This window comes from Dama dama, chromosome 4 (genome assembly GCF_033118175.1).
Source record: "Dama dama isolate Ldn47 chromosome 4, ASM3311817v1, whole genome shotgun sequence".
In the NCBI taxonomy this organism is placed as follows: Eukaryota; Metazoa; Chordata; class Mammalia; order Artiodactyla; family Cervidae; genus Dama; species Dama dama.
The window spans coordinates 55,898,930-55,923,690 of record NC_083684.1 but is presented as its reverse complement, the minus strand read 5'-3'; the positions used below and the strand labels follow the sequence as shown (position 1 = coordinate 55,923,690).

General features: G+C 44.2%; 1 long non-coding RNA gene across 2 annotated transcripts; it reads right to left on the bottom strand.

The window, feature by feature from the left end:
* Positions 1–1,382: 1,382 nt before the first annotated feature.
* Positions 1,383–18,784, bottom strand: LOC133054423 (uncharacterized). 2 transcript variants are annotated; one of them, XR_009692441.1, is made up of 3 exons: positions 15,316–16,198; positions 2,164–2,206; positions 1,383–1,411 (listed from the first exon to the last, which is right to left on the bottom strand). It is a non-coding gene; the product is annotated as an uncharacterized LOC133054423 (long non-coding RNA). The 2 variants fall into 2 exon arrangements; XR_009692442.1 differs by lacking the exon at positions 15,316–16,198 and adding an exon at positions 18,385–18,784 and having other exon boundaries at positions 1,387–1,411.
* Between the last annotated feature and the right edge of the window lie 5,977 nt (positions 18,785–24,761).

Genomic DNA, 24,761 nt, shown 5'->3' with positions numbered 1-24,761 from the left:
ACACATGGGGGACCAAGCAGGCTAATGCCCTCAAGATCGTGTCCTGGGACTTCCAGTCGTCCAGTGGTTTAGAGACCATCTTGAAATGCAGCGGATCTGGGTTCAATCCCTGGTGGGGAATCTAAGATCTCACAGCCCAGGAGCAGCTGAACCCTCGCCCCACAGCTGGTGAGTCTCTTTGCTACAAGCAAGATCCCACCAGAGGTAGGGACTATCCCGCACCTGCAAATCAGAACCAAGGCAGCCAGATAAAGAGATCAACAAAATATTAACATAAATAAAAGGCTGTGTGTCTGGTCCTGGAGGGGTCTGAAGCGTCTTATGGTGTTCAAGGAGCAGAGCCTGATCAACCCGAGGACGCTCCTCTGTTGGGTCTGTGATGAGGTCATGGGCAGCAGCAGCATCACCCTTGTGGTTCCAGCCGTTCTCAGGTCTTCCTGCTTGTGGATGGCATAGTTCACTTCTTCCATCTGGCAGGGGTTTCAGATCCTGTAAAAGGGGTCAAATAGGACATTTGGAACCAGGACGGTTCAACATATTTATTGATAGCCCTTGAGGAAGAGCTAACAGTCCATGAGTTTGTTTAATAGCTACGATATTATTATTTTGACTTCGTTGACAGTTTCCTTTCTTTCTGTATTGTCTCACTTCTATGATTAAATATATTCTTGACTGAAGTTGTTTTTCATAGATACAAGGCAGGTGCACATGGGTGGGGATCTATGAAGGCCTCATAAGTTCGTTCTCCGCTCCAGTTCCAAGGAGAGTCAACCTATGTAATTTGAGGAAAGGACACAAGAGCTGGAAGTAATCTCAAGTTCCAAGCTTTGGTAGCATCAACAGTTTGTGTTAAGGAAATATTATTTTTCTCTTTGATTGCCTTATGATAGCCCTTGGACCAACATTTGAAAACCATGAAAGCATATTACCATGAAGATAATGATTAATGATTTGTGATATTTTCCCAAAGAGTCTTCCTATTTTAGAGGGCAACAAGGAAGATGAGTTTTTGAGTGTTTCCATCTGATAAATATGTAGTGTCCCAGTGGTCTTTGCCGTGAGGCTAGAGCTCGAATTGTCTCATTCACAATTAGTGTTGCAACTAGAGTAAGCCTGAGCTAGCAACGAAGAGCCTGTGCTCCATCAAAGACCCAGCCTCCAAGAACGAGTAAATAAGTCAATCATAAAACTACATGTACAAAAGAGAGTCTCAGACTGAATTCCAGAAAACAAGGAACCAACACAATTTTACCCCCAGGAAATCCAGGCAGGCCCAAATCCTGCCATTTGATTTTGCTTGCGGATTTCTCTCTTCTAAAGGGCCCCAAAATATGAGAATTATTGCAAATGTCAGGACACAGTCATTTTTATTTACCTGATAAGGCTGCTCAGAGTTAAACATCTCTAACTTCTGGAGAAACCAAGAGAGAGAAAAGTAACATATTACCGTTTTACTCACAGAGAGCATTTATTCAATTGCTGTCAATCATTACTAGCTTGAGGGGAAGGGCTGGGGTTTATCAGAAAGCCAACAGATCAATAATATTTGAGACCAAAAAAAAAAAAAACCAAAAACCCATAAACTTTAAAACTATATTTACATGTTGACTCAGTATTTCATCTTTTGTTAAACACGTTTATAATACCAGCAGGTTTTTTAAATGGAGATTTAAAATTCTCTTATCCAGTTAGTTGCCTGGTATAATGTGAAATTGATCAGACATTAGTGCTTGTCAAAATGGTCTCCCCTATGAATCTTCTTGGGCGATGAAGACCTTTTGCAAAACCATCAGAATATAGTAACTGTGTGCGACTGACTTAAAGATTGAAAGACATGGTGACGCACCTGAGCAGAATGTGATGGGTTAAGAAACTTGGTCACAATAACCAGAACTGTGACTTGGTAGCAGAACTTGGTATGCCCTGGTAGGTCCTAATTATGACGTAGGGACCTACCAGGTTTCTAGGAATTCCATAATTTTTTTTAGCAAGTCTCTATTACTAATATCCATCCCACTTTAACCTGGGAAAGCTTCTCCTTCACTTGATAATGCTCCCCATGGTGTTTAACATACCGGTGATGCTAGTTAATCTAATATTTCCCTCTGAGATGCCTCACAGTTCCTCTGGAACACTCAGAGTTAGGTAGAGAATGAGACTTACCATCTGTTCTCCAAGGCAACTCAATATTCCAGGAAAGTTTGTTCTGTTAACAGAGAGAGAAAACCAAATTCCAGTATTGTTGTAGCTTACTATTAATAATAAAAGTCATTTACTTGATTACATTATATTTAATTGTAATCAATCCTGAACTGTACACAATTCTTGCTAATGTCACATCATGAGAAATGCTGGGCTGGAAGAAGCAGAAGCTGGAATGAAGATTGCAGGGAGAAATATCAGTAACCTGAGATATGCAGATGACACCACCCTTATGGCAGAAAGCGAAGAAGAACTAAAGAGCCTCTTGATGAAAGTGAAAGAAGAGAGTGAAAAAGTTGGCTTAAAGCTCAACATTCAGAAAATTAAGATCATGGCATCAGGTCCCATCACTTCATGGCAAATAGATGGGGAAACAATGGAAGCAGTGAGAGACTTAATTTTTTGGGGCTCTAAATGACTGCAGATGGTGACTGCAGCCATGAAATTAAAAGACGCTTACTCCTTGGAAGGAAAGCTATGACCCACTTAGAGAACATATGAAAAAGCAGAGACATTACTTTGTCCACAAAGGTCCATTTAGTCAAGGCTATAGTTTATCCAGTAGTCATGTACGGATGTGACAGGTGGACTGTAGAGAAAGCTGAGCGCCGAAGAATTGATGCTTTTGAACTGTGGTGTTGGAGAAGACTCTTGAGAGTCCCTTGGACTGCAAGGAGATCCAACCAGTCCATCCTAAAGGAGATCAGTCCTGGGTGTTTATTGGAAGGACTGATGTTGAAGCTGAAACTCCAATACTTTGGCCACCTGATGTGAAGAGCTGACTCATTTCAAAAGACCCTCAAGCTGGGAGAGATTGAGGGCAGGCAGAGTAGGGGACAACAGAGGATGAGATGGTTGGATGGCATCACTGACTCAATGGACAGAAGTTTAGGTGGACTCTAGGAATTGGTGATGGACAGGGAGGCCTGGCATGATGCAGTCCTTGGGGTCGCAAAAGGTCAGACACGACTGAACAACTAAACTGAACCGAACAGAAAATGTATAACAGATAATATTATATTATATTGTATTCTATATTATATATTCTATATAATCTATCATATAACATATACATTATATGTTATATAATATACATTATTGAATTATATAATGGTGTTTTACAGTATATATAATAAGTAAAATATAATATGATAATAAAGTATATATAAATATACTTTACAGACAGTAAACTGTATATAATAAAGTATAATGATAAATATTATTTTATATATTATATACTTGTATATGATACTATCTGATATATCTTATATTATGTATCATATATCATATATTTTATATCACATATATTTATATGTGATATATATCATAAATATTCATATAAATATTTATATATTATATTTATATAAATATTATATCTATATTTTATATAACATCCAATTTTTACATAAATTTTTATTCATATTTATTCAATAACTAATACTTTAATAGAAATATATATTACATAAAAATGTGTTATTAATTTATATATAAAATATATTTTTACATATTCATATATATGGGTATGTTACAACTTATAGTATACAATTATTTAGATAGTTATATTTATGTATATAGTTATATCCAATATTAAGTATATATCATGTATATAATATATACAGTTATATAGAAATATATATTATATGATAAAAATAGTTATATATTATATTATGTAATAATAAAATAATGCATATATTACATATAGAAAATATATTATATACCAATAAAGTAATTATATTTTATGATTATATAACTGTATATTAGATATTGTTTATTAATTAAATATTATATTACACATATTTAATATTATATAAATATTATATTACATTATATATATGTTACTGTTCAGGATTATATTGAATTAATATACATATTTGTTAAATAGACAGTATATTATTATAATAAACATAAGTTACACTTTATATATTATATAAATTAATATGTATTTGATGATAATGATGATATTGTATTAATATTAATAATGATAATATATATGAAACAATACAATATTATATATTTCAATATATATTCTTATATGATATTGTGTGTTATGTTACATACATTATATATAATAATTAAATTAAAAATACTCGGCATATAATAATATTTATTACATATGTTAGATATTTTCATATTTTATATAGTTATATATAATCCATTTCAATTATCTATTAATATTAAATGGTGTTGTTTATATATTATATACATAATACAGGATATTTATATAGAGCTACAAAAATTATAATAAAATAATAAAGTATATGTAAATATACTTTATATGGATATAAACTAAAGTATATATAATACAGTAAAATAAAAATTATATGTAATATATAATATACTTTGATATATAACATATATTTTAGATGGTATATATTATTATATATCACATATCAATATTATATACATATAATAGCATTTATTATATATTTAAGCAATATATGCACAATATATATATCAATTTTACAACATATAAAAGTTGCTTTTATATATAATGTATGTACATAATTCTTATATATATGTAATTACTTTATATAATATATCATATAGCAATTATATATAATGAAATATAAGATGTAAATTAATTATATCTCTACATGTATATATTATATATTTATACATAAATTTATATGTATAATCCTCTATATAAATATGTGTTTTATTATTAACATATATGTGGTATATATTCATTGTACTTTTGTATAAATTCTATGTTTATATTTTATATATCCTAAATATATTAAATATAGACTTATTAATATGTATAATATTATACGTAATGGTAATACATATTATATATATAATTTTTTAATAAGTATACAATTGTTTAATGAAAATTTAAAAAATTTTCATGAGATTTTTATAAATAGAAGAAAAAGTTTACATATCAGATATAAGAATTGTAATATAATAATATAATATAATTATAATATAATACACAATAATTATACTATATATACATACATGTAATATATTTATATTTTTATATATTTATATATTCCTATGTCATTATGTCATATATTATTGTATTATTTTTATTCATATATTATGTTTTCATTTTCATTTCATTTATTTATGCTTATTATTTTTTATTATTTTATCATTATTTCTTTTTAGTAGATGTTAAATCATATCGCATTTTTAAAATGCCTTAAAACTTAAAACCAAGAAACAGGCAATTGAAGTTTTTTATCAACAGTAGATTTTGTAACCTATAAGTCATACATATCTTAGGGCACAATTTTCCTTTATGTCGTACAAGATATGTACTTAATAAACTCAAATATGTCTGTGGTTTTCCATAAAAGGCAAAGATAAGTAAACATAGACTTGGTCAGAACTCAATGTGTCAGTATTTTATCTATGCCATTTATCTCAGTTATTTATGACAATATAGCAGTGTGAGTGAACTTTCTTGCCGACAAATGTTGCAATAGGTGTGCCCTAGTGACTTGCAGTAGAACTAAGTACACTGAAAGAATGTTGCTGTCTCCTGTCTCTAGTAATAGACACAGTTAAACAGGCTAAAATGATGTCAGTACCAGACAAAGACTTCTTGAACATTTCCCAGATTCTGTGACTCAGAAATACAACAGTTGTAAGCGCTTATTTGAAGTCAGTGCAATAGAGCGCATTTAGAGCTCTATATATGATAATATATAATATAATCTCTAGTTAGTAATCTCAGGAATATTATCTAGAGACAAAGACACACTGAGACATACACACGAGCAGAGATCTGTTCCTCATTTTACATTTCATGAATCAGGCACTGCAATTAAACTTGTCAGTTCATGAAAAACAGAGAGAACAGTCAAATGTACACACTTGAGGTCAAAGGCTTTTTCTTCCCTCCACCCACCCCCCTCTCCCGGCTCAGTTGCAATTCTAAGTAAGCCAAGGCTGAGACACAGGCAATGTGGGCTGTGTTTGTATTAACACTTAGGGACATGGTGAGGCTGAACATCAACTTTCCTCCTTGGAATATCTTTGTTCTCTCAGGGTAGGTGTTCTAAAAAAATGAAGTGTGTTATCAAGTCACTCTCTCCAACAGCACATGCAAAAAAAAAACAAAACAAAACAAAACAAAAAACCTTTTCTGAAATTTCAAGAGTTTCATCTCAACCATTTTCTCCAAAGTCTAAAGAATCTTGTGACTACATAGTGTTAAACTATTTTGTCCTTATTGATAGGTTTAAACGTATGGCTCGACCAGTCTTCCAAAATGTGTCCTAGGAGGTTATCAGAGGGAATCAAAGGAGCATTTCTCCTTTTTGATCAGACACACATAAACCAAATGCAAACCAGACCTCATTACCTGGTGGAAGTCTTATACCAGGGGAAAGACCAGAAAGCATAAAGCTCAGAGTGGCTGCTTCCAATTCCTGTCAAGTCTTTGCTAGACAAGCAGCCGAGGGTTTGGGGCAGACACGTGAGGCCCCTGTTAAAGCTCTGGTATTGGCAGAGCTGCCTGAGCCAACACTAGACTCTCCAAAGTACACTGAAGCCCACAACCACCTAGCCAAAGCACAAGGGGCCATCACACCTGAAAAGGGATGGTGGGAATTGCCAAGTGGCAAATTATTGGTGCCGGAGGAGCTGGCACCCACCCTGGTAAGCCAAACACACCAAGCGACCCATCTAGGCCATGATAAACTGGAAGAGCTCATTTGAAAATATTTCTTGGTTCCCCGCCTCTCTTCCCTATGCAGGACAAAATCTCAGAATTGCACTGCCTGCTCACAGGTCCATGCTGCCTCTCAGCACAGACAGAAACCTCCAGGGATTCAACTAAAAGGCACGCTGCCCTTTGAACACCCGGAAGTGGACGTCACTGAAATGAATCCTCACCGACACTACCGTTACCTGCTGGTCATGGTGTGTGCATTCTCAGGATGGGTAGAAGATTTTCCTACCCGGACTGGAAGAGCATCAAGAGTCGCCCGGTGCCTGCTTAGGAAGACAGTTCCCAGATTTGGATTTCCTACCAGCATTGGACCGGACCATGGCCCGTCTTTCAGAGCTGATTTAGTATAACCAGCGAGCAAAACTTGAAACATCAAGTGGAAATTACATACAGCATATAGGCCCCAGAGTTCTGAGATGGTGGAATGAACCAACTGGACACATACAGAGACGCTCTCCCAGTGGATCTCAGAGACTGACTGCTCCTGGGGGGACTTGTCTCCGACGACTCTGCTCAGACTCAGGATGACCCCGTGGTCCCATGGCTCTTCTCCGGACAAAATTGTGCATGGGAGGTCGCCTCCCAGAATGAAACAGGTATCAACAAATTTGCCTCAGGTAAGGGGAGATGAGATTTCACAGCAGATGGAACAACTGGGCACGGTCATAAATCAGGGAATGAAGTTTGTACAAGAAAGGGTGCCGTTCCCCCTTGGGGAGCAGATTCATGAATGTGTGCCCGGGGATCAGGAGTGTTCAAGCACTGGAAACATGACTCGTTGGCCCCACACTGGAAGGGTCCGTGTACTGTTGTTCTAACCAGCCCGACTGCAGTTGAAGTTGCAGATGTCACTCCCTGGATCCATCACATGAGATGATGTGCACATCAGAATAGAGCATATCACACAGACCTGGAGGACACCGAGGGGACAACCCAAAGGACCCCACTGATCCCCGGGAAACCAAGATCATCTTAAAGAAGAAAAAGAGAGGAAGCTCTACAGGCAACTGCTGCAACAAACACTTGCTGGTATCATCTTGAAACTAACCTCAGTTTCAATACAAAGAGGGACCTGTGCTGTCATTAAAGTTCAATGTTGTGTATATATTCCTGATTTGTCTGGCTATAGATCAGCCACCCTAGATGACATGAAAGGTCAGTTAAAAGTTATGTCTGGTGATAATCTTCCATTTTGAACTTCAGTCCTATTTTGGGTGAAGGGTGATTGGTGGAAAACTATATTTAGCATTGTTACAGTTGCCTTGATAGTTCTGCTTTGTGGACCCTTTATTTTATAAAGTATTATGAACTTTGTAACGCAAAGGTTGATGTCGTTCTCCCAAATTGGAGGTTGAAGAGCCAGGGTGCAATATATCCCTGTGAATGATGCTCATACTATGAGTTAGGAGCATCAAGCGCGGGGGGATGAAAGAGAAAACAGACAGAACTGGCTCCATTTGAAAGCAGGGCTCCATCTTGGGCCGGACTGTGGACTTTGAGCTCTATGCCCAGTATCTATGGAAACAACATGCCAACTGGAAAACCAGGCCCCCTGGAAGGAAGAGCCCCAGGGCTCGTACCTAGACTCTCTGTTGCTGGAAGAATACCCTAATTATCTGTGTAACCAAATAGAATCATAAATTCTATTATGCTTATTGGGGTATGACCACAGACCTATTGATAATTGTCCACTGTTAGCTACCTAGGCTTAAGGCATATGAATCACGGGTTAACTTTGATTGTGTCTTTCTTTTCCTTTGTTCAGACTAGCTTCAGGGAATTTGGGGAGCTGGGTTTGGACACGTACACTTAGGGTATAACAGGTTTTCAGAAAAACTGGTCGGGGTACTTGGCTAAGAGGAGACTGCCTTGGGCCCGCTGGTGTAAAAAACTGTGCTCCACTATCTGAACTGTCCTTCCGAGTGAGTTTGTATCCCAGAACACGTGGCTATAACAGCACAAGTAACACAGGGACTGAAAAAGGGCTGTGACAGACAGAGGCCAGAGGAGGCACATCCCACAATAATTTGAGGCAGTCAACTTATGTCTGCAATAAACACCCCTAGGGCAAGGACTTAACCTGAGATGTGATGAGAAAAATCTGCAAAAATACAGTGACAACAATGGAAGTAAAGCTAGGGAAGTTCTAGTAACACAAAACATTGAAAAATAGAACATCGAAATCCTGGTGAAACTTATCTAACATAACAGTGAAAACTGCAACCTCTAACTGGGGATTTCCTGCTGCCCTTTAGAGCCCTTTGTTCTGCCCGTCGTCCGAGTCCCCGGTCGGGAAAGAAGACTCCTCGCAACAATGCAACTCGCAATAGGGGAATTTATTACTGACTCGAGCCAGGGCCTCCTGCCCTCACCAGGTGTGTGAGGACGAAAGGCCCCGAGCCCCAGTTCCCTCGGGTATTTATTAGGTCAAAACAAGCAGCAGGTAGTTGGTGCAATCGGATTGGTTACACAGTGGGTAGTTGGCATAAGTGGATTGGTTACACAGTTGCAAGGTAATTTTTGTTGGCCCAACGTGGGGCTTTCAGCTTTCCCCTGATAGGTTCCCTTTTCTCTGGCTAGGCATATGTTGATTGGCTGGCTCTAGGAGGCCTGATTATTATGTTACCCTGGGAAACCAGGCCACTCCTAATCTAGGCTGCCTGCCATGGCGTTAGCGGTGACAGCCTCACATTTCCCCCCCGTCTGTTGTTCAAGTAGAGGAATCTTCTTTACTCTGTGAAATTGACTGATATTGTTGTCTCAATACCATAATTTGGATGGTATTTAGGTGCTCCCTAATAAATGAGACCAGACGGTTTAAAATGCATGGACCAAAGGTCAGTAACAATATTAATACTATGAGTGGACCCAGGAGGGTGGAAATCAAAGTGGTCAACCAGGGGGAGCGCTGAAACCAAGATTTAAACCAGCCTTGTTGGGCTTCTCATTTTCTCTTTTACTGGGCTAGTCCCCCTCTTACTTTTTAGAGAGATTTTTGTACCACCCCTGAATGGTCGATATAGAAACAGCATTTTTTTCTCAGTGCTGCACATAATCTTCTTTGTTGCAGAAACAGCAAATCTAAACCTCTCCTATTGTGTAACATTACTTCAGCCAAGGAGCTCAAGGATTCTTGGAGGTGCGAAATGGACTGTTCCCTTGGTTTTGCAACCCCAAGCGGCGCAATAAAAAGAGTCAATTTCTCCACATTTTTCATTTTGGTTCTGATTCCTTTCCCCCCCCAGGCAGACATAGACAGGCACCTGTTTGTAGTACTGTGGGCCTTTTTGCTCACAGTTACGGGTGAACAGACCGAAAGAGCCGTGGGCAAAGAACTTGGTCAGTTGGTGGGGACCAAACCCATTACTGTCAGCCACCAGCATGCACAAATCAAAGGTCAGTACTGGCCACCATGTCCCTTTGGGGCCACGTTGGAGCTCGAATTAAGCACTTCTCCAGTCTCAGGATAGTAGATCACCTAAGTCAGGTTAGCTGGCTGATGGGGGTTGTGGCTGGTTCCTCCTGGGCCGATGAAAACTGTTATCAGCAGGAGAGTTAAGAGGGCTCCCGTCGTACGAGTTTCAGTTTCAAAGGATTTGACGGGTGAGGTCTTGCCTCCCATTCTGCTTGCATCTTCTCTTGTTCTTCTGGGGTGGCTTGCCGCACGTGATTGCAGTGAACCTAGGGCCCGATCTCGTCAACTTTAACAGCAGTAGGAGTGGTAAGGAGAACAACATAAGGGCCTTTTTATCTAGGTTCTAATGCTTTAGATTGGTGTCGTTTTACCCAAACCCAATCACCCGGGCCAATATTATGTGAGGGGATGGTCCCCTTGCTTGGACCCTCGTGTATCTCTTGAATTAATTTCTAAACATGGCTATGTACCTTACTTAATGCCATCAGTGTTTGTTGAAATTGTCCCAAGGTAGAGGGTGTTAGGCATTTTTTTAAAAATATAAGACACACAGGAGGGGGTCTTCCATACAGAATCTCAAAAGGGTTAGGATTTAGCTTATAAGGGGTGTTACGTGCTCAAAAGAGCGCGAAGGGAAGGAGGGTCACCCAGTCCCCGCCAGTCTCTATTACCAACTTTGTCAGAGTTTCTTTTAGGGTCCAATTCATTCTCTCAACCTGTCCTGAGCTCTGGGGATTATATTTACAGTGTAACTTCCATTTTGTCCCCAGAGCTTGGGCCAGCCCTTGTACAATCTGGCTCACAAAGGCAGGTCCGTTATCTGAGCCCATAGTCACTGGCAGCCCATACCTAGCCACTATCTCCTCTAAGATCTTTTTAGCAACCACTGTTGCTGTCTCTCCCTTAGTGGGGGAGGCTTTTACCTACCCTGAGAAGGTATCTACCAGAACCAACAGATAGCGATACCCGTACTTGCCTGGTCTTACCTCAGTGAAATCTATCTCCCAATGTTGCCCTGGCTTTTCCCCTCGGTACCTCGTTCCCGAGTGCTGCTTCTTCTCTGCCCTCATCAGCTGGCACGCTTCGCAGGCTTGAATTATCTCTCGTACAGTGGCATTTTGTCGAGGGAACCTCAGGCAGGCTGTCTGGAGAAGAGTCAAGGTCTTTTTTTCTCCCAAGTGTGTAGTTGTGTGCAGGTGTTCACATAGGTGACGACCCAGGATGGCAGGCAATATCAGGTTGTTGTTTTGATCTCAGTACCATCCATCTTTGTTATTCTTCTGGAGGGTGGTATCTTCGTTGATCCAAATGAGGTCGGGGAGGGAATAGTCGGGGACTGGAGGCAGAGTCCCCATACCAGGAGGTGGAAGTCTCATGGCTAATATGGGGGCGGCGTAGTCTTGGCTGGCCGCTTTTAGTAGGGCCTGTCTGAGTGTCTGGAAAGCCTGTTTCATTGGCTCAGTCCAAGTCTAGTTTGGGGTCTCTTTACTTTCCTCATATAAGGGCCGGGCCTTCTCAGCAAACTCCATGATCCATAGTCTACAATATCCAACAGTCTCTAAAAACTCTCTCACCTGGCGGGGGGTCTTGGGCTCTGGTACCTGCAATATTGTTTCTTTTATGGCCTGAGTTAGCCACCTTTGCCCCTGCCTGATCTTATACCCCAAATAGGTGACCTCTTACCGGGACATTTGCACCTTTTTTTGTGCTAGCATGATATCCCAAGGTGCCTAGAGTCTGTAAGAGGTCACCGGTGGCACGGCTGCATGCCTCCTCTGTGGTTCCAGCCAACATAAGGTCATCCACATATTGCAGCAGGTTGACCTCTGGGTGGTCAGTCCGATATTCATAGAGGTCTTCACTCAAAGCCTCATTAAACAAGGTAGGGGAATTTTTGAACCCTTGTGGGAGGTGGGTCTAAGTTAGTTGTACTACCGGTTGGCCTTTCCCCTCAGTCCACTTAAAGGCAAATATTTCTTGGCTCTGGGCCGCCAGGGGTAGGCTGAAAAAAAGCATCTTTCAAGTCCAACACAGTGTACCAAGTGTACTCAGGCAGCAGACTGCTCAGGAGGGTATACGGGTTGGGGAGAGTAGGGTGTATGTCACTCACCCACTTGTTGACTTCTCGTAGGTCCTGGACAGGTCTGTAATCCGTATTCCCCGGCTTCTTTACCGGTAGTAAGGGGGTGTTCCAAGGGGATTGGCACTGCTTGAGAACTCCGGCATCTATGAACCGTCGAATGTGGGGAGTGATCCCCCGCCGAGCCTCCTGGCTCACAGGATATTGCTTTACCCTCACAGGAGTCGCCTCGGCTTTTAGTTCGAGGACGACCGGATGTCTCTGTTTAGCTAGTCCCATTCCTGCTGTTTCTGCCCATGCCAACGGGTATTTGTGGACCCACGGTTGTATATCTGGTGCTATAACCTCTGAGGGCTTAGGCACAAAAAGTCTGTATTCATCTCTTAAAGCTAGAGACAAGACATGTATTGGCTGTCCAAGTCCATCCCTGACTGACATTCCCCCAGGGTCAAAATGGATCTGAGCATTAACTTTAGTCAACAAGTCCCATCCAAGTAGAGGGGCTGGGCATTCTGGTATCACCAAAAACGAATGGGACACCTGATGGGTCCCCAAATTTACTTTCCATTCTGTGGTCCAACAATATTTTTTTGTCCCCGTGGCTCCCTGCACAAAGCTGGTTTTCTTAGACATTGGTCCCAGTTTTTGATTTAAAACAGAGTGTTGGGCGCCAGTGTCCACCATGAAGCCAACGGGTTTCCCCTCCACATGTATGGCTACCCAGGACTCGGGGAGGGGTGTCGAGTCTTGACTCCCCTAGTCACTGTCTTCCCCCGCATATAGAACTCGAGTTCCAGGGGAAATTCTCTCTCTGGGTTGTTCTTTTCTTCGGGTCCCTCTTAGGGCACTCATTTTTCCAGTGCCCCCGTTCTTTGCAGTAAGCGCACTGATCTTTCTTTAGGTCCTGCCTTTTTGTTCTCTCTGTTTCTCCCGTCTGGGGGTCTTGAGGCTCTCTCAATTTTGTTCTGGCCTTCATCCCTTCATCCCCGCAAAAAGAATCTTGGTTAGCTCTCTCTGGTTCTTCCGGTTTTCTTTTGCCCTATGTTCCCTATGTTCTTTCCTGATCTTCTCAGCTAGTTCCTTTTCCTCCTGACGAAGTCGTTCCTCCCTTTCTTCTGGGGTCTCCCTATTATTAAATACCTTTTCAGCTGCTTTCAGTAAGTCTTGTATTTTCTGCTCTCCTAACCCCTCTATCTTTTGTAATTTCCTCTTAATATCTGGGGCTGCCTGATTCATAAACACTAGTAGAACTGCAGCGCATGATTCCTCAGCCTGGGGGTCCATGGGTGTATATTGCCTAAAGGCTTTCATTAGCCTCTCTAGGAAGGCTGACGGGCTCTCAGTGGGCTCTTGCCTTACTAAATTTACCTTTGCCAAATTTGTCGGCTTCTTAGCTGCGGCCCGCAGGCCAGCCATTAGAGTCTGGCGGTACACTCGGAGACGCTCCCTACCTTCCACTCGCTCAAAATCCCAGTTAGGCTGCAACAGAGGAAACCCCTCGTCCACGAGATGAGGCTGGGCGGTTGGTCTCCCGTCGACCCCCGGGACCCGTTTCCGTGCCTCTGCCAGGATTCGCCTCCATTCTTCCGTGGTGAAGAGCACCTGCAACAGCTGCTGGCAATCATCCCAGGTGGGGTTATGAGTGAACAAAATGGGAAAAGGGCCAGTATTGCTAGGTTTGCTCTCCGTCCGGGTTATCTGGTCTCACCCGGACGGGGAGTGCCTGTACAGTAGATGAAGGTTCCCCATGATCCTGCTCACCCCTATTTCCTCTATTTTTTCTCCGGGGTCGGGATTCCCTTGTCCCTTCTGATTCACTGGGGGGAGGGGGGGCTCTTCCCCCCGGAGGAACCTGCAACGGAGGAGGGGCATATGGCGGGGGCCTAATTTCTGTCTCCAAGTCAATCAGGTTCCGGTCCGAGGATTCCTGCAAGACCGGTTTTGGGCCCTTATTCTTTTTAGCTTCCTCTGGGGCAGTGGGAGTTTTCATAACCAGGGCCTGTACATTAGGAGAATCAGGGAGTTTGTGAACAAAAGGTTTTAACCATTCAGGTGGATCTTTTACTAGATCTTGCCAGACCATAACATATGGGACTTGGCTCGGGTGGCCCCAGGGATCAGGAGCCATAACTTTTTCTTTTTCACTGCCCGAATAATAGAAGGTTGAAAAGTTTCTTCTGAAGGCCATCCAACCTGGAAGGCAGGCCACTCTGCAGAGCAAAAGGTTATTAATTTACTCTTTGTAACCAGTAGCGACAGATCATACGCTCTAGCCCTGACATCCGAGAAATGATCAGTCATGAGAGAGAGTGAGGTAGATTTTCTTGCCCCATAGCGAGAGTCAGAAGAAAGTCACCGAGAATTACCACCAATAAATCTTATCGGGAGTGGTGGCGGCCAGGAGGTTGGGCTTGTGGTATGCTTTGTGGAACTATTTGAGTGCCTTAGTCGTTGCACGGAAGTTTTCTTGCTGGGGGCGGGCACCCTAAGGGTTTCTAGCCCGTTCCATGACCCCCTTATCCTTTCACGGGAGTCTTCCAGTGGCAGGCGCCCTATCGGCTCTTAAGTGCCTGTCCCGTGCCCACACAGACGGGTTTTTATTTGGCCAGATTCTCGGTTTAGAATACGAGAAAAAAAGAAAGGAGTTTCACCCTCTCGGGCTCCCGTTACTGGGGCTGACTTGTTGGGAGGCCTTCAGAATCCGCCAGGGAGTAGCCCTGGCCGGGACTCGTCAGTTGCCCCGACAACTGTCTGCCTGTTCACTGAAACTCTCAGAAACAGAAATGAGGCTCCAAGGCTTTATAGGAAGAAGTAGACAACGACACACCAGAGAACAACGAGACAGGAGACAATGCCGGCAGTTACACAGAAAAACACACAGACAAACATACATCGGCCGATGACACAGATCCTCAGGAACAAGGGTCACCTTACCGTATGGCGTCCACTGTTCCCCAGATTCGGGCTTAGGAGAGGAGGTCTCCTTCCCTTCCCGCAGAGCTGGCTGCCTCCCAGCGCGCTCGCTGGCTGCGGCCTCACGCCAGCCGGAACGGCCAGTCCGTTCCCTCATGGAAAGCTTTCCCTAACGCCAGACACCTTCCCGCTTCACAGCAGGGCCCCGGCTTTACTCTGGTCTTTTTCTGCGCCAGACACCTTCCCGCTTCACAGCAGGGCCCCGGCTTTACTCTGGTCTTTTTCTGCGCCAGACACCTTCCCGCTTCACAGCATGGCCTTGGCTTTACTCTGGTCTTTTTCTGAGCCCGACACCTTCCCGTTTCACAGCAGGGCCTCGGCTTTACTCTGGTCTTTTCCTGCGCCAGACACCTTCCCGCTTCACAGCAGGGCCTCGGCTTTACTCTGGTCTTTTTCTGCACCAGACACCTTCCCGCTTCACAGCAGGGCCTCGGCTTTACTCTGGTCTTTTTCTAAACCTGCCTGAGTACCGGTGCTATTCCCTATCTTTTTTTCCCCTTTGTTCCAAAAAGCGTTCTTCCCTGGTCAAGGGATCCCGGACGAGCCACCTAATGTTCTGCCCGTAGTCCGAGTCCCCGGTCGGGAAAGAAGACTCCTCGAAACAATGCAACTCGCAATAGGGGAATTTATTACTGACTCGAGCCAGGGCCTCCTGCCCTCACCATGTGTGTGAGGACGAAAGGCCCCGAGCCCCAGTTCTCTCGGGTATTTATTAGGTCAAAACAAGCAGCAGGTAGTTGGCGCAATCGGATTGGTTACACAGTGGGTAGTTGGCATAAGTGGATTGGTTACACAGTTGCAAGGTAATTTTTGTTGGCCCAACGTGGGGCTTTCAGCTTTCCCCTGATAGGTTCCCTTTTCTCTGGCTAGGCATATGTTAATTGGCTGGCTCTAAGAGGCCTGATTATTATGTTACCCTGGAAAACCAGGCCTACTCCTAATCTAGGCTGCCTGCCATGGTGTTAGCCGTGACAGCCTCACACCCTTTAGTGCCATTTTTGTATGTTACTTTTTGCTAAAGAATGGGCTGATTGCTGCTCCTTCAGCCAACATAAATTCAGGGCTCGGACTGAGTGGAGCAGATGCGCCCAGAAAAGCTGAAGTTCAGACAAGCTGAAGCTCAGAGAAGCTCACTTTCTCGGCATGGAGATATTTATTTCTTTTACCAAGACCAAGCTAATGAAAACTCTTCAAAATGAACTTGCTGATGTTCTTACTGAGAAATTAAGTGAATTTGTAAAAGATGAGTTACAGAGTTTACAGAATGTCTTCTACAGAATTATGGTATATCTAATGGAGCAGGCTCTGATGCTCCTCAGATGGCTGGTTAAACACCTAGTTAAATGTTTCATCGGATGGGCGCTAGAGAAGATGGGTTCCATGGCATGGAACCAGCTGGACCTGAGTTCTTTCCAGAAGAGGATCTTTTCTATATTTAAGGCGATGTGTGGTAACAAGCGATCTGAAGATTTTATGGTTTAATCTCTATTTATGAAAGAGTCTTTTGGGCCTAGACAAGAGAACAACAGTCTCAAAGGCCCCTTGCTGAATCATCTAACTTCGGAGAAAACGAAACAGAGCTTTAGTTGGGCCCTGATGATCCAGGCCGGTTGCATCTATCTGGGACTTATCGCCGCCTGTCGGGAAACCTTCCAACCCCTACACCCGTCCAGAAGACTTATCAACCCCTGCCTACAAAAGAATACTACAAAAGAATTCTAACTACAAAAGAATACTACAAAAGAATTCTAGCTACAAAAGAATACTCAAAATAAAGAATCTCAACAAAAGAATACTCAAAATATCCTGCCTGATTAACGTGTGCCTTATCGCTTCCACAAACCACCCTATAAGTATGAAGCCTCCTGGATCCCTCTTCGTGCTCACCCTGGTCATTAGGCCGAGTGTCAGCCCTCCTTGCCTGAATAAAGACAGCCTACTTCTGTTGAGGGCGGCTTTCCTTTTCTGCCTCGCCCGAACTGTACCTTACAATTTATCTAAGATTAAAGATATAAGTAAATGCAGTGCACTGGATGGTCTGTTTCTTTGGCGGGATCTGTCTGATGTCCAGCCCAGGGTTTCTACCATGGACCCTAGCCTGGGAGCGGGTCTCCAGCAGGAGAAAGTGCAGGGGTGGGGGTGGGAGTCGACAGGAGCCCTCTGTCGGGGGTGGAGGCCAGGGCGCTAGAGTGCACATCTGGCTCAGAGAAACGGGAAGGGGAGTGGACGTCCGCAGGCTCACGTTGTGGACTTGAGACCAGACAGGTTTGGAGAAAATCCAGCTCAGTAGCAGAACAATTAGAGAGGCTGCAGTGGCACTGGATGGTTTGAGAAGGTAATTTCTGAAATCAAATCACATCCCAATCAAGATGTATACCCGTGAAGCCCAGAGGAGAAATGGGCGCCTAGAGGATAAAGTGGGGGAATGAAAGGGGCAGAGAAACCTTCCACAGGCTTCCTGATGTGAACGTTTTAGGCCCAGGGCCACAGGAGGCCCAGATCTGGCCTGTCTTAATATATTGTTCCGGCTTTCCCCAGCGGTCCAGTGCTTAGGAGTCCAGCTGCCAATATCAGGGACAAGAGTTCCGTCCCTATTTCAGGAAGACCCCACACGAACAGTTGGGGCAAATGATGCACAAGATAGGAAAGCAGATCAAAAACCCAATCACCACCTGCCAGCTGGAGAACAAAAGCGGAAGCCTGGCTGTGATGCCTGCACACACCCCACCAAGGGTGTGGGGAGGGGGCAAACCTCGATCTCACCCCTCCAGCCCAACCCCTGACCCAGCCTGCACTTACCCCACTTAAGGGACCACATTCCCCCGCATGCCCTGACACCCTCCCCCATCCCGCTGGGTTTGGGTCGGGGAGTGGTCAGTCAACCTTTGGACAGGTGTCCACCAACTGCCCCCGGCCTGCCGGCGTCTGAAATAAAGCAAACTTTCCTTTCCACCAACCTAGCCGGTCCACTGGTTTGAGTGCGGAGCCGCCAGACCCACCACACTTCTTTCGGCAGCCGTGTGAGCTTACCAGATGACATCCGCCTTCAAGGAGATGCAGTGGAAGCACCTTTCATGTGCTAAGGACACAGACATCTCACACCTTCTAGTTCTTTCCTGGGGTTCTGAGGTAACCCAGTGCTCATTGACACATTTTCTTTCCAAGTTCGAGTCAAGAGACAGGCCCGTCAGTGCCCTCAGAGACTCCTGCAGTGAAGAAGCTTTGGGAAATGTATCTCCCGGCATCTGGAGTCTCTGCACGGCTTCTGATGGCCACAACGTGCCCAAGGATTCGGGTGCAACCACAGTAGCCTTAGCAAGCTTTCTCAGCTCTGTGAAGACACAAGTACCTCCAAATCTGATTCTCACACACATAGCCGAAATTCCCGCAGTCCAGACCCCCGGCTAATAGAGACCACCTCCAGAGCTCCAAACACACCAGGGTTATTCAAAAAGCGATACTCAGCTGAGGGCTTGGCCCCACCCCACCGGGCACTTCCTGGCGCCTCTTCAGAAAACCACCAGCTCTCAGCTCTGCCCTAGACACGCCCCCTTCAAGAGGCCACAAGCTCTTCCAAACCTGGCGCTTCCCCTGGGTCCCTGCACCCTGCGCGGTGCCTCTCCTCATTAGCAGAGCCCTGAGTGACTTTCAACTTCTGTTTCTAATGACACTGGCCTCTCTGCAGAGCCAGTGAGGCACCGCTATGAGTTAAGACGCAGGCACAGCCTGAGCGAAAGCAACGAGATACTCATTATGTTTTGCAAGAAAGCGAGAATGACTTTATTTATGTGTTAAAGGAATTTCTTAAACTGATTTGTCTGCGTGCAATTAAACCTATTTTGAAGTTTTTAACAGGAAAGATTTCCGGTGCTATGAGAACCTGGTTTCTCCTTTACATTGCACACAGATGTCCCATAGGTTGATGAAGCGATAAGTAGAAATCCAGTTTAAACAACGTTTGAAACGACTTGGAAATGATTTGTTGAATGATACTTGACGTCCTTGCCGCATCTCCCAAAAACGATCAAATGAACTATGAACGAGAATTGAAAATATTTGAAAACAGCATGACTTCTATATGGTTTGGTTCTTTTTTTTTCCATCCCTTCCCAATCCAGTTTATGTAGACACATTTAGTTACATGTTAGGAGGGACAGTCGCCATACAAAAGTACTCAATAGCAAGTAGATATTTTCACCCTAAATTTTTACCCTTCTTTTCCTGTAGTTTCTTAGAAAATACTCCATTTGTAAATTTGAATTTGGCTGTCCATTTTGAGTCTTCTGGCTCCGCATTTTGAACACTTCCATTTTCTTTTTTCTGTAGAGCCTTGGAGGGTCTCTTTTCTCTTGTTTTTGCCTCTCAAATTCTTGTTTCTTCGCAGCACATGTAGCTTGCTCCTATTCTTCCTGTGCCTTTTGGTTTGACGGTTTCTTTGGATTGTTTAATAGAGTATATTCTCGTGCTACAATGGCCTTCTGAGAAAGCCAGTTCAGCGGGATTTTGGCGGTCTTCTGGCAAAGACTGCTCACCTTGTTCTAACCAGGAACGGTCAGCTTTTCTCAGCTGCCTGCTGAGTCTTTCCTCTCCAGCTAAGTAGAGATGGTGCAGGTGGTCAGGGTGTTAGGGGAAGCGCAATGATTCCACCCTGGCCAGGCACCTAGTAATCATTGCCATGAGTTGTTTCACGACAGGAGATTCTGGCAAGGAACAGGGAGCTAATGAGCCTCCACCAATCGGAAGAGTTTGGGAAAGGTCCAAAGGAGACACCATATGTCCGACCACCTCGCAGAATCCTTCTCTCTGGCATGCATCTGGGCTGAAGAAGGCCTGCACCACCGGAAGGACTCTGAGTCAGAATGATCGGTTAAAGACAACCCGGAAACTAATCCCATCGCCATAAAACCCGAGACTGCAGGCCATGTGACAGAGCTGTTCTCCTGGGTTCCCTTCCCCTTCGGGTTCCGTTCTCCACCGGGTGCCCTCTCCCAAAAAACTTCCCATTTTGTCAGCACATGTGTCTCCTCGGTCGATTCAGTTTCGAGTGTTAGACAAGACCCCAGTTTCAAGACCTGGAAGGAGTCGCCTTTCCTGCAACTGGAGGAGGAAGCAGACAGAGGTGGGCTCCGTCTCGGGCCAGGCTGCGAACACTAGACTACACGTCTGGTCACCCTCCCAATGGACTCTGAACTTTGTGCCCGGTGTCTTAAGAAGTGGCATACCAATGGGAAACCAGACCCCCGGATAAAAGAGCCTCAGGACTGGTACGTGGACTCCCCATTGACTAAGAGAATATGCTAATTATCTCTGTAACAGAACAAACTCGTAAATCCCATTATGTTTATCGGGATATGACCACAGTCCGACTGATACATGTCAACTGTTTATCCAGTCTTGTGACACATGAATCATGGGTTAACTTTGATCGTAGTTCTCTTTTACCTTGTCCAGACTAGTTTCAAGGAATCTGGGGAGGTGGGTTTGAGCAAGTATACTCAGGGTATATAAGGTTTTCACAAAAAGTGGTCGGGGTCTTGGCTGAGAGGAGACTTTGCCTTGGGCCCGCTGGTGTAGTAATCTGCACTCCACTATCTGCATCGTCCTTCTGAGTGAGTTTGTTTCCAGGAAGCTGTGGCTACAACACAACACATGGCGTGTCTGGTGGGATCCTTCTTGGCTGCAGCTGAGAGCCTGACCACTCAGGGTACTCAGCGGCCAGCTTGCCTGCCAATGGACCAGACCCAGCAGCCTCAGCCGGGACCCGTTTGTCCCTGGTCTCCTCCTGACGCAGAGCACTGGCCAGAGTGCCCCGACCGGTAAGGAACAAGAGACTTTATTGACCTCTCTCCCCTTCCGTCTCTCTTTCTTCTCCTTACCCCTTCCTATCCTTCCCACTTTTTCTAGTGCCCCGGTCCTGGATGCAGGAATCTCGTCGAAGGGCCTCAGCCTGAGCTGAGGATTGGAAACTGATCACCTCCTCTTGGCAGAGAACTCGAATTCTGGTTCTGTTCTGGTCTGACTTCTGGTAGGGCCGAGATCCAGTCCTCCTTCTCTGGAGGCCCAGGGTAAAGTCCCATAAGGCCTGGGTATCTGCAGGTGGCAGGAGACATCTGCAAGGCCACCCCTTTTGCCCCCCTCTCCCGCATCCTCCCCCTTCTTTCAACCTGGCTTCCTTTCCTCCCTTTGAAATCTCTGAAGACCTGAGATATTTTCCTTTACTCTGTTAGTACTTGGATCTGAAGTTCTGTGTCTCTATAGGAGGTTTTTTGAGAGACTCTACTTTTGTATTTAAGGGAGTGTCCGATGAGAACTGCCAGGTTTATATGTGTGTGTTTTAACACTGTGTTCTGTGTGGTCTTTTTGATGGCCATTTTGCTTTCTCTGGCCATCATTTGGCTTAGACCTGCCACCATTCTCTTAGAACCTGATTTTCTTTCCCTGTGCCTTGAGACCAGGGCTCTGGCTCTGTTCTCAGGAACACTTATCTAGACCATCTCTAACTCCTGAGACTGAACCATAGCTACTCTAGTTTGACATTTAATTGTAAAATTTTGAAAAACGGGAAAAAGCCTTTAAAAGTTTTATTTATTTCAATTGGCTTTTATAAACGAGTAAATTTTATATTGTAATATCTAATTCATGACTAAGCTTTGAAAATGAAGCTAGATCTTGGGTACTGTTTTATGGCCTAGTCCAGTAAACAGCACATTGAGTGGCCTGTCAACAAAATCTTTGCAAAACCTGAGAACGGACATTCTCAGCACCATGGGATCAAATGGTCATGAAATGGCCCCTAAGAATCATGGTCACATTTATGAGCAAAAAGGGGCTCTACCAGCTGAAAACTGACACTTGCCATCTACGCCTACAAGGATTAAATCATGGCCACTGCAACTGCTGACTTTCAACTCCCGTCAAAGGAGTTCAGGGTGAAAATCAGAAATGAGGCACTCTGTGCTCTGGGGAAAACTGGCAGAACAGGCCTTCAGACAGTTAGGTCTTTTCAGGAGACGATTGTACGAGTTCCAATTCTTGCCTCTTCTCTCACCTAGACAAACACTGAGAGTTTGATGTTGAAACTCCAATTAAAAATCTTAATTTGTCTACTTAAAAAATAATTATAATATACCAGGCACATACATGTAACCTTGTTCTCTATTTTTCACGTCTCCTGTAAATGTGTTAGCATACTTTCATAATTTAAAAATAAAAAAGAGAAAAAATGAATAAAGATTAACAATTTAAAAAATCGGGGGAAAGATTGATATGCAGTGGGCCTCTCCCTCTAGTACTATCGCAGTTGGCAGCCCTTAGCACCTGGTAACTGAGAATGATCCTGTGCAGACAGGACCCAGGGGGACACGGTACTAAACAGGTGTCAGTTCAGATCATTTTTCCTTTTACCCTCTTCTGCTGAACTTCTAACAGTGGGAGCAGATTGCCGTCCTGGTCCTGTTTATTTATTTCAAGTATAGCTGATTTACAATGTTGGGTTTGATTTCTGCTACACTGCAGAGTGATTTATTGACATATCTCTATATTCTTTTTCATCTTTTTTTTCATTGTGGTTCATCTCACGGTAATGGGTGCTGTCCTCCAGGGCCTTGGTGCTTACCCCCCCTCTATATAGTAGTTTCCATCTGCCAGTCCCAAACTTCCAATCCTTCCCTCTCCTCACCACTTCCCCTTGGCAACCACAAGTTGTTCTCTATGTCTGTGAGTCTGTTTTTGCTTCAAAGATAAGTTTGTTTATGTCTTATTTTAGATTCCACATAGGAGTGATATATGGTATTTGTCTTTGTCTTTCTGATTTACCTCACTCAGTATGCTAAACCCTAGGGCTGTCCATGTTGCTTCAAATCACATTATTTCATTATTTTTAGGGGCCGAGTGATGCTCCATTATATAGACACACACACACACACACACACACACACACACACACCACACCTTCTGTATCCATGCATCTGTTGGTGGACATTTAGTAGCTTCCATGTCTTGGCTATTGTCAATAGTCTGGGCTGTTATGAACACTGGGGTCCATCTATCTTTTTGAATTACACATGTGTCTCAGTGTATGCCCAGAGTTGGGATTGCAAGATACATGGCAAATATATTTTTAGATTTTTTGAGGAACCTTCATATTGCTTCCAAGTGGTTGCACCAGTTGACATCCCCCCACCTGTTCTCCACACCCCCTCCAGCATGGATTATTTGGACAAGAGTTTTCTTCCTGGCTCTGCCCTCGGCTGCCGTCAAAGTCCCCGTCCCCAGTGGCTGCAGCATAAAACCTGTGCCGGTCGTGCAGACGCTACACGGGTCACCCCCACCGCCAGGGCACTCGAGCCTCCCTTCCACCCATTTCCACCCTGGGTCTGGGCTCCTTGTCCTCCCAGAACCAGAACTGCTCCCTTCATTATCTTGGTGGGTTCACATCCTAATGATCCAGAGGCTGAACTCAGGTTCATATACCCCAATCAGCTTACCACATACCAGGGATTCTAATCCAAATGACGATCAGTTCCTGCCTGCCAGGAATTTAGGACTAGACAAAAGAAAAGAGACAGACTGTAAATCTTACCATGAGGAACTGTAGGTTTTTTTTTTTTTTTCCTTTTGGCCACACTGTGCAGCTTGCAGGAACTCAGTTCCCCAAACAGCCATTGAGCCCAAGGCCTCAAAAGTGAAAGAGCAGAGCCTTAACTACTAGACATCCAGGGAATTTCAAATTCCTGTTGTGTGTCCTTTGAAATCTGCACAGTCTCTCAAGGAGTGTGCTTCTTACGGCTGCTGTTACCACCCAGCACACACAGAACACGGTCCTGATCTTTGAGGTCTGGAGGTGAGAGTCTGAAATGAACCCGAGAGGGCTCAGATCAAGGGTCAGAAGCCTGTACACCTTGAGACTTCAGGGACACCCAGGCTTAATGTGTTTCTCTCCCTTCCCTGCCAGCTGGGGACGTGCTGCATGTAGCCTACGCACGGGGGCTTTGAGCACACACCTCGGCCCCGGGTCGGCCGCACTTGGGGCTCTGGAGCCCTGCGCCAGGTGGTCCTGGCTGTTGGCTGCTCCCACGAGTGGGTGGGGGGCAACCAAAGAAGGGACTGTGGCTCAGCTGAGGGCAGTCTCTGCATCAGAGCGAGGGCCTCTGTGAGAGCACCGAGCAAGCTGGGCACAGGCACTACCCAGCGTGTCCCCAGCACGCACTGCACTGTCTAAATGCTCTTGGAGGGAAAAGGATCAGACGCTCTGGGAAACTATATGAGATCCTTTGGAGACAGAAGGGGCAGAGAGGAGTGATCAGAAAGGTTAGGGTTCTGACGTGGGGTGAGGTGAGCGACCGTAAGACAGCAAAGCACACTCAGGGTTAAACTGTCACTAAGAGAAGGGACACTCTCCAGACCCA